The sequence below is a fragment of the Paramormyrops kingsleyae genome, chromosome 11 (genome assembly GCF_048594095.1).
Source record: "Paramormyrops kingsleyae isolate MSU_618 chromosome 11, PKINGS_0.4, whole genome shotgun sequence".
NCBI classification, from domain to species: Eukaryota; Metazoa; Chordata; class Actinopteri; order Osteoglossiformes; family Mormyridae; genus Paramormyrops; species Paramormyrops kingsleyae.
In genome coordinates, this window is record NC_132807.1 from 12315033 (window position 1) to 12326680 (window position 11648).

The window sequence follows — 11648 nt, forward strand, 5'->3', positions numbered from 1 at the left end:
TCAACAAATCGACACATTTTTAAATCAATTTGTATTTAGACAAATATATTGGGAATAAAGCGTTGCATTTTAAAAGGCAGACACTGAGGCCGAATTTAAATTGGTGACAATTGTATTTTTTTTTCTGCAGCTAGAAGTGTCGGCTGAGGCTGATTTTAATTGGCATGTTGGTGTAGGATTCTTGCAGTAGAACCTATGTAGTGAATTGCGGTACTCTGAAATTAAGTGATACGTGTATTAGAATCGTGAAGTGTCATCTTCCTTTGTTTTAGGTCCACCACAGGCATTTTTATGAACTGTAATGTAATATCAGACAGTGTGTGATGAATTTCTGAAGGCATTTTAAATATAACCATTTCGTGGAAACATCTCATGGAAAAATATAGTTGCAGTTTGTCAGGACTAAAGACTGTTTGGTGAACAAGTCCTGTGGTTAAAGAATGCCTGCCTGCTGCTTAAAACATTGTGTTGTATGCTGAATGTTTCTTGCCCGTAGAGTACATGTTGCTATACTGTTCCTTTACCAACATGAGGTAGTTAAATGATATGTGGCAGAACAAAGCAGCATTATGAAGTGGAGCAGTGGGTAGAATATAGAGAATGCAGCAGCAGTATCACAAAATTAGCAATTCACTGTGGAGGCAGCGATGTTGAATGTTACACTATATGTTGCTGTATATCTCAAATCTCAAAACCCTATGACAACCTTAATCATAGCCGTAAGACTATGACCACCATAGCAGTAACCATAGCCCTTATTGTATCTCTAGCACAAGCTATAACTCTAATCTTAAACACACCCTCAGTGCTTATATAAACACGCTAAGCTTAAGTCTAATGGTAATTCTAATCCAACTGTAACCCTACTGAGTATGCCCTATCGAGTGCACACAACAAAGTGTACACTACGTAGTGCACACAACAAAGTGTACACTACGTAGTGTGCACTACGAAGTGCACACTGCGAAGTGCGCACTGGAAAGGGCATACTCAGTCCTTTCCAGTTGTGCGCACTCGATAGGGCATACTGAGTCCCTCGTAGTGTACTTCGTAGTGCACACTGTAATCTAACTGTAACCCTACTCAGTATGCCATATCGAGTGCACACAACAAAGCGTACACTACGAAGTGTACACTTTAAAGTGCACACCACCAAGTGTACACTTTGAAGTGTGCACTTTGAAGTGTGTACTTTTAAGTGTGCCCTACGAAGTGTAAACTACGAAGTGCACACTTTGAAGTGTGCACTTTGAAGTGTGTACTACGAAGTGCACACTTTGAAGTGTACACTTTGAAGTGTGCACTTCGTAGTGTACACTTGAAACTGTACACTTCGTAGTACACACTTCAAAGTACACATTTCGTAAAATTTTAGAAAAAAATTTTCATGTTACATTAACAAATTCATTCGATGAAATATTTTTAAAGACGTAAAACACCCTTTTGCGATGCTGCTAGTTTTACATTTCAGTACCCAAAAAGCAGAGTTTCCCCACTAGTCAACAATCTGCATTTGTCGTAGACATCCCTGACATTTTTATCGAGGTCTATTAACCTTCCTGTGCTGTTAGGCACCGACCCGTTTTTAAGTTTAAAATGCATAAAAGCAGCACATATACTTATGCACACTCTTAAAACAAAAGGCTCCATATTGAACCTTTAAGGGTTCTATAGCTTGGTACATATATGACACCCTCAAAGGTTCTATATAGAACCATTATAGAGGGTTCAATTAAAAGAAATAGCACCTTTTTGAAGGCAATGGTTCTATTTACTCTGGTTAGAACCACTATAGTACTATATAGCACCCCCCAAGAACCCTTTTTTCTAAATATATACTGCATCAAAGCTTTTTGACTTTGTCAGGAATCTCTATTTAAACTAAATAAATTAAAACAAAATCAAGGTAAGGCATGCCCATACATGTAAGGTAAGATAAGACCAGTTCAGTTTATGTATATAATTCACTCGAGGTTTATTTTACCATAATTTTTTTAATTGAAAACGAGAGGAATGCTGTCAAAAGAAAGGTCCAGAAAGCCACACCAAAAATATTAAAACAATTCTTTTCATGGATAAGGAAGCCTAACAAGGTAACCAAGAGGTAAGAAACAAATTGGATGATAAATAATTGTTTTGAGGGTATCTTATGGCTGATGTAAGACACGTGCTGCTTGACACCGGCCCGTCTAACATAAGAGACATGAACAGAAAGCTAACATAGGCCAAAGGTTAAACATGTTAAATGAAAGGCAGCTGGATAATTCCATATAATGACGCACTATAACAAAATCAAACGCAACGTGAAAACGTTTCACCTGTTTAATAATGTCTCTAAGGACAGTAGGAAACAGGGCTCTTCGACCCTCGCTTCACCAGACGCTGCGGGTGGCGAGTCGTGTTGAGCAAAGTAGTTTTGATAAACCGCATCATTTTCATTATTAGCGTTGTTGATGTTGTCTATTTCATCTAATAAGGCTTCGGGTATAGGAGGGGGTGTTGCTCCGTCCATACCTGCTGATTCAGATCTTTCATAGATTTTCTCTTGACCGGTCCGCGTCGTCTCTCGTAGAAAAAAAACAGATACCGATTATTAGAATAAGTTATTTTAATGTATAGCGTTTATCATAAAACATGTATAAAATAAATAATATACTCACTCTATGAAAGTCCCATGTAGTTTTCTTTTTTTTCTTCTTTTTCCAGTGGGGTACTCGTGTTTCTTTACCAAAGGAGGAAAACCCGTACGGTGACCGCTCAGCGTAATAAAAATATCTGCGGCTGGTTTTTAACTTTTATTTAATGAGAAATATACAGCCTGTCAAGTTTTAGGATACCGAGGATGATCTTATTTTCTTAATTATGTCTATTTGATGTACGTCGTGGTGTTTTTCTTTTAACTCATATTTGTACTTATGCGCAGACGATACGCTCGACCCGGGATGACCTACCGGGATGTAAATAACGGCCGTATCAGAAAAACCAAAACTTCAAACAAACAAAAAACCGTGTTATATACTGTAAGACAAAATGTCCAATTTGATGTGTGGCCCAATTACAGTTTGACCCGGGGGTGACCTACGGGGATGTAAATAATGGCTGTATCAGAAAAACCCAAACTTCAAACAAGAAAAAAAAAAAAAAGGGGACACCCTCACTCCCTAACACTTTCACACGCACACACACAGGCAAACTGCTGCTGCTGCTGCAGGGGGGTCAAACACTACCCACTCACCCTCCCCTCACAGACACAGACACAAGGCCAAACTGCTGCTGCTGCTGTTAAGCGTTTATTGGAGGATAGCGTCAGACCCACCTCCTCCTCCTCCTCCTCCTCTCATTCTTAGCTCCAACTTTCTCATTTTCACACAGTTTCTTTCAGACTCGCGCAACACAGGGATAAGCTCCAACATCGCTCTCACAATCTCCGAGTCCTTTGCAGAATCTCCAAAGTCCATATCCGCAACATTTACACGCTCTGGACCGACCGGGACCTTCCCACAGTACCGCACCACAGGCAGACCCAGCGTACGCTCACACTCCATCAGGTAACCGACCCACTCAGCTACGCGCTCAGCACCGTCAGCCATCACCCTCATAGCACAGGGCTATTCTGACAAATCACACTCATCAGCACACAATTCACTGCTGAAACTTCATTTCACTCTCCAAACTAGTCAAAATAAAATAAATAATTTAATAATAATAATAAAAAAATCATTTAAAAATAATAATAAAAATAAATAAATAATAATACATAAATAAATAATAAAAACCCCTCTCCCAACATATGGAAATTATTAACAACGTCACTAGTTGTTGCGTCACCTGGCTCCACCCCAACCACGCCCCAACCCCGCTCCCCCCAGTGAACTTTTGATTCGTAACCTTTTGACCTTTAGGTCATAAATCTTTTTGAAAGAAGCGGCATTCTCCATCTCTCTCATAATACAGATGGACGATGACCCAAAACACACCGCAAAAGCAACCCAGGACTTTATTAAAGCAAAGAAGTGGAATATTCTCGAATGGCCACGTCAGTCACCTGATCTCAGCCCCATTGAGCATGCATTTCACTTGCTAAAGACTAAACTACAGACAGAAAGACCCTCAAACAAACAGCAACTGAAAGCTGCTGCAGTAAAGGCCTGGCAGAGCATTAAAAAGGAGGAAACCCAGCGTCTGGTCATGTCCATGAGTTCAAGACTTCAGGCAGTCATTGCCTGCAAAGGGGTTTCAACTAAGTATTAGAATTTAACATTTTATTTGCAGTTATATTAATTTGTCCAATTACTTATGAGCCCCTGAAAGGAGGGGATTGTGTAGAAAAATTACTTTAGTTCCCCACATTTTATGCAGTGTTTTTGTTCTACCCATTGAATTAAAGCTGAAAGTCACTAATATATTTATTAGTAAAGTTTTGGTCCATTTGCATTTGCTGCCTATGTAGACCTATTTTTGATCTTCCTAAAGGTTGTATGCTGAAGCTCTTGCTATCCAGGCAGCTTTTCATCCTAATTGTCAGATTCTATGCCCTGGAAGCCCCTGTTGGCATGGCGACATTACTATTCATTTTTTATCAGTCTAATACACCAAATCAAAATATACCTATTTAATCTGCAGAATATGATGCACAAAAAATTTAACATATTGTTTTCTAATTCAGTTTACACACCTCTGCTCTTGTCTGTTTCATGTTAAATGGATTATCATTATTATTGTGAAGACTGGGGAATTAAACCTGTAAAACCACTATGTATTTTCTCATTTATATTTGCTAATTACCTCAACACTACTAATGGTTTGCCTAAAAGATGATTGCATATTACACCTGAAAATGGAAGTGCAGTGTATCTTATATTGCATCTAAAATATTCACTGCTAAAATGTTTAACACTGTATTTGGCTAAACTACAATATTTTGTTTCCCCTTCTTTTCCAGCATTTCCATTTCACATCTACTGCAATTAATTGTTTCTGGAAAACTGCTATATTTGTGACAGAACAAAAGCATTAACATGCTAAATCGTAATTGTGTATTAACATGAGTTAATTATCATAATTCTTTGACTGTCATGGATTGCCATCCCATTCAGGATGAATTCTGTACAGCACTGTCTGGGGAAGACCCTCATGCTCACTGTTGCACTGCACTCAACAAACATTTTTCAAAAATGGTTCAAAAGTAATCAGTAAAAATCATTAACAGTCATTCAACATTCAAAGACAAACAATTAATACTTAATAAGCTTCTGAAGTCAGGTTTGGAGGTAATGAGGTAATTGAAATGATTTGATTAATTGGACTGTCAGATTAAATTGCATTCTTTTAAAAAAAAAGTACTTGAAGCGTAGAAAGGGTAGTTTTCTGTCAGCAGGTGATGAGATGAAAACCCTTGGATCCTAAGGATTCAGATTATTATCTTTACCTTAGTTGAGGACCAACACTTACTTAACTTAAAACTTATATAATCTGCAAATATCAAAATAATTGAACTAGCAAACAAAGGTATTATCAGAGTGTCATAAACACTGCAACACATGCATAGCACAATACAGCATGATTTTTGAAAGGTAATTCAGGAGAATATGAAATTTTAAACGGAAATTGTAATAGGAAAATGTCGTGACTCAGAATAAGATGGTGCCTCAGGGGTGGCAGCTAGTTGCAACAGCTCTGACCTCTTTCTTTTCTTACGTGTTGTTTTTGAATCTTTATTCAAAAATCCGTTATAGACGATATTCCGTTATAAGCGAGTCCACTATAACGGGATTTTACTGTAATTATTTTGTAATTAATGCTAAAACGTGATTTTATAGGCTTTATTATATTCTTTGAGACAACGCTTAACTAAGCGAGACAGAAAATGAATTAATTTGATTGGTGGCTATGCGAGCAAATATTTATCTGCAAAGCGCTAGGCAAGTTAGTGGCAAAATTATTTATGTGCGCAAGTGTGAATATGCACTCGCAGATTGGTATTTGCAAGAGGACTTGGATTTGCAATACAGGTTTTGTACTTGAAAACCATTCTATCTTTGTAAAAAATATTTTTATCAAGATGTTTGGTTCGCATTTACAAAAAATATTGACGTGTATTTGCAAAATGTTTTTCACGTTCATTCACAAATCTTCATATACAAGTACAGATCACATACAAATGTTGTTATTGTTATTCAGCAACAGGTGCAAGTACTTTTCTTGTTATTCAGCACCAGGTGCCAGTACTCCCCTTGTTATTCAGTACCAGGTGCCAGTACTCCCCTTGTTATTTAGTACCAGGTGCCAGTACTCCCCTTGTTATTCAGTAACAGGTGCCGGTACTCCCCTTGTTATTCAGTACCAGCTGCCAGTACTCTCCTTGTTATTCAGCACCAGCTGCCGGTACTCCCCTTGTTATTCAGTACCAGCTGCCGGTACTCCCCTTGTTATTCAGTACCAGGTGCCAGTACTCTCCTTGTTATTTAGTACCAGGTGCCGGTACTCCCCTTGTTATTCAGTACCAGGTGCCAGTACTCTCCTTGTTATTTAGTACCAGGTGCCGGTACTCCCCTTGTTATTCAGTACCAGCTGCCAGTACTCTCCTTGTTATTTAGTACCAGGTGCCGGTACTCCCCTTGTTATTCAGTACCAGCTGCCAGTACTCTCCTTGTTATTCAGTACCAGGTGCCAGTACTGCCCATGTTATTCGGCACCAGCTGCCAGTACTCTCCTTGTTATTCAGTACCAGGTGCCAGTACTCTATAGCTCCTTGTTATTTAGTACCAAGTGCCGGTACTCCCCTTGTTATTCAGTACCAGGTGCCTGTACTGGCCATGTTATTCAGCACCAGCTGCCAGTACCCCCTTTTTATTCAGCACCAGGTGCCAGTACTCTCCTTGTTATTCAGTTCCAGAATAACAGAGGTGCCGGTACTGGCTACCAGTGAGTACCAGCCCACTTCAAGCACTGAATATACTACGAATCAGGATATGATTTTTATATTTTATAACAATGGTTTCCTTCTTCAGTCTTCAGTAGCAGATAACGCTTCACTGTCCCTGCAAGATAATAGCACATGCTTGTCAACTCCTGACAGTCATTGATTTGCAAATGACATTCTCTTCATCCCAGCTAATTGTTTCTTTCACAGATGTAGATAAAAGAATTTCCACAGGACTTTTGGTTGCAGTGAGCTGCTGGAGCACAAAAAAGACAAAGCCACCTGCCACCATTTATTCCTGTCCCTGCCACATGTTTTTTCCCTGCCACAGGCTCAGTTTAAAATTTGGTATGTCTTTCACATTCAATCTGTCGTTCAGGATTTGATTTTTGGTCAAAGCCATCTCTTCATAACACACCACAGCCTTGCATGGATCATTCTGTCATTAACCCCTTTCATATTGTAAGTTACACAGATTATCTCCTGAATGGAAAAGGGGTCTTCTCTTGTAATAATTGATCTGTCAGCAGACATAGAATAACTCTCTAAATCACTGCACATCAGTAAAAGATCTAAATGCTGCAATTTATGGGCACAGTTAAGGGGGATGCAGGACCTGCTCTTATCCTTTCTATGGCAAAACAAAATCTAAAATACCAGAGGGAAATTACCCATGGAATGCCCGAGACGACAGCTACAGACAACCTCTGCATTGTGGAGTATGAACTGCACAGTGATTTTTTTTTTTGTATTTTCTTGTTGGTCACATGCCTGATGTGGTACTTCAAAGGATGTACCCAATGTGTTATTATAGAGCCTTTACTGTAATGGAGTTTCCTAGCAGTAGTCATAGCCTGAAGTCAGAGTAGAAGGTTTTTCTTGCTCTTCTAGCTATAGTGCCTTTGGAGGCAGTGATAGATGGAGTAACTGCAAACCGTACTTAAGTAAAAGTGGAGATACATGATTAGGAAATTGACTCTGGTAAAGGTTAAGAGTCACCCATTCAAAATAAGTCTTTAAGTCTCTGATATTAGCAGTATTGGTACAGGGTGGCCCACACAGTAGTAGCACATAAATCCTGTTTGTTAAGATGCCTGGCAACTTTGATGTCAGCTGCCCTGTACTAAATGTAGGCTTAAATAAAGCAAAGGTAAATGTTGGCTTAAGTAAAGTGGTGGTAAAAGTTAATCAAATAGGTATAATAACCTTCTGCATCAGGATGCAAATGAAAAACAAGATGGTGTGAAAATGGCATCAACATATTCCCTGGACAGCCCCATCACTCCCCGCAAGCTAATTTTGTATTCCTCCCACACCCCCTAACCTCTCCAATGTTTAGCTCCCCTACATATTTTCCCCATCCATCCAAAAAAGTCTTTATATACAACCTAACTCTGTGTGACTTCTTGTCTTAATGTATAATCAGGCACACCAAGTCTGTGGCTGTCCATTCTTGTGCCACCAGGTTGTACTGCTTCAATTTTGGTGTCATTTGTTTCAAAATGAAACAGTTGTCAAATCATCACCTACACAATATTCCTGAGAAGTTTGAAAAGGTCCATCAAATATTTTTATAGTTACTGTGTTTACAAGATGAAGTGTCTTCTGCAGTCACCCTTTCCTTGCATTCCTGCCACCTAGCTCTGCTGCTTCAGTCTTGGTGTGATTTGTCTTGAAATGAAATCAGATGTAGGTGTAATAAGATCCATAAAATACTTATTGATTTATCATGTTCACAAGGTCATCTGCCACTGGATAGCATTGCTTCAATTTTGGTGCAGTTTATCTCAATATTTGACTTGTAGATCTTAACCCTTTAGCCCTATCCATTTTTGAACGTTTTTCTATCCCTTGGATTCTAGGCTTATTACATGGTCTTTACATAAGTTAGCCCGATATGCTGCATGTTTTTGTTTTCACGACATTCTGGGCTACTCAGAGATGTCATTGTCCTATGTACGCTCGGGCACAGAGCAGGGAAGCAGCACAGGAGCCAGGAAATTGGGTGAACGAGGGATTTAATTAGAAAACAGCAAGGAACAAGATACACCATAAAAGGACAGACGTTAATGACTGGACTGGGGAAACATACTTGAACGCGGACTTAAATAGACTGGACTAGTCAACAACAATGAGAAACTGCTGGTAACACAGGGATTCCACACGAGGTAGATGAGGGGGTGTGGCACACGGGAGGAGTGGATGAGCGGGGCATGACAGTCATAATTTGATGTGTAAATGCTGACAGAGTTTTGTGCCTATTGAAATTTCTCAGTTTTTAGTTTCATCTAATATAAAAATTTGCAGGCACTACGAATATAATCTTGTAAATGTTGAGATTGGAGTCTCTGTGATGTGGGAATGCATGGGTTTCTTGGGGGACATTTCTATGGCTTAGCATTGTGAATGGTTAGTGCCAGGCAGAAAGAAATATCTTTAATTTTGAACAAATTTGGTAACTTGTTGAAGTTACCTGATAGACAGCAATGCTTCATATATATATATATATATATATATATATATATATATATATAGAAGGGTAGTACGTGGATCATTGCGGAAGTGGATATGCACACTTGTTTTCTGTCTAATATGAATAATATTGATATTTCATGGATTATTAGTGGTGTGTTTTGGTGAAAGATATTAAAGATATATGTTGGAGGAATATGAGTGGGATATGAGCACATTCTTCTGTAAATTAAAAAAGAGTAGAGTTGTCCCATTCAGAATTTTTTTGTGTATGTGTTCTATACCCATATAAATGGACCTGTATACATGCTTCTCTGTTATGCCATTTGGACAGCTTTGAAATAAAGAAACAGGAATGGCTGATCAAGGAAAGAATCTTCTAAAGGGGACTTGAGAGGTGAATTACGAAGGAAACAATGCAGGCAGCTGTACATGTTTGAATTTTCTTCTTGAGGGAGTGTGTGAACCAGAAAACAGATAGGTCGATAGATATAGTTAGATTTATTTTTAACCAATAATGACCATTTTTCCTGCATTTGTCAATGTAATCTTCATCATAGACGATCTGCGATGTTAGTTTCTGTATTCCAACATTGGCAGTGGAATGATGGGACTGCAGATCAATAAGAAAATCAAAAGTGTCACTTTGTATATTATGTTATATGGAGCTGGTTTGGGACAGTGAACACATTTTCCTTGAACACGTCTTTTGTGTATTCTGCGTTACCTCTGCATTCTGCATGACTGCCCATTGTAGCAGTGGTTTCAGCAGCAGGAACAATGCAGCCCTCAGCCCGCCTGACAGCTCCATTCTCATCAGCACGTCAGTAGCACGGCACCTACACTTTCCATGGGGGGGGGGGGGGGGGTACATTTTTCCAATCGCAATCAACTGGTTGGCCACCAATGAAATAAAGCGCCTATCTGTCAAAGTGTGTGAACTTTTTGACTAGACCAGTCCAACTCCTTGTATGGCTAATCAATACCCCATTGAGTTATTTAACTGATTGAAGTATTTAATTAATTGAGCTGCTGGTGAAATTTAATTAATAAAAGGAATAGCTGGAATGCCCTTGAAGAGAGGTTTGGGAACCGAAGCAGTGTTCTTCTAACCACCTAACAAGGTACCAGTAACCTTGGAGAACAGAATAAATTCTTTTATGTTTTTATTCACATGTATATGGACATTATTCATCTTCCAAATGCTTATCCTAACAGTGCACACCACTTAATGTTTCCCATTGCTTTTGAAGGTCACTTGAGGTCATCCTCCGATTTTTGAGGAACTGTTGGATAAGTTGGTGGCCATCTCTGGCATTAGAAAGTTGCTTCTGCCCCCTACTTGGTTGGTTTTTGGTTATTGCCAGTGTCTCCTGCTTCACCTTGTTCTTGTGTCCTACTGTCTTAGAAATTTTGAGCCTGGAAGCAACCTGCTGCTCAGCATGGCCTTCTGCCACAAAACCAGGATTTAAAAAGAAAGATTTTTAAAAAATATAGAGTGGTCTCAATTTTTTTCCCCCAGACCTGTATGTATAATACCGTGTTTTGTAAGCTGATGCTTACTAGTTAACTAATTGATAGTTATGATAATGATTCCTGGTCTTAGAGGAATGTCTTATGAGGAGAGGTTAGCGGAACTGAATCTGTTTAGCCTTGAGCAAAGGAGACTAAGGGGGGGATATGATTCAGGTCTATAAGATTCTAACGGGTCTGGATGCTGTTCAGCCAAATGACTATTTCAATATTAGTCTAAATACTAGAACTCGTGGCCATAAGTGGAAATTAGCGGGAGAACATTTTAAAACTAATTTGAGGAAGCACTTCTTTACACAGCGTGTAGTTAGAGTATGGAATAGTCTTCCTGCTAGTGTAGCGGAAGCTAAAACCCTGGGTTCCTTTAAATCAGAGCTAGATAAGATTTTAACAACTCTGAGCTATTATAGTTAAGTTCTCCCCAAACGAGCTTGATGGGCCGAATGGCCTCCTCTCGTTTGTAAATTTCTTATGTTCTTATGTTCTTATGTTCTTATGTTCTTATCCAAAGCAGGGTCATAGGGGATGGAGGTGTGAGTGTAGGTTGGTCACTCAATGAGCCACCATCCCTCCCATATACCATTAGTAGCAAAATAAACAGAAAGTGGAAAACAATCTTTAATGTGCACTCAGTAGTAGATCAGCTATATAACCGATTATAAAACATGAACGTTGAAATTAGTAACAGATATTAATGGCATGTTTTTAAAATCGTAATACG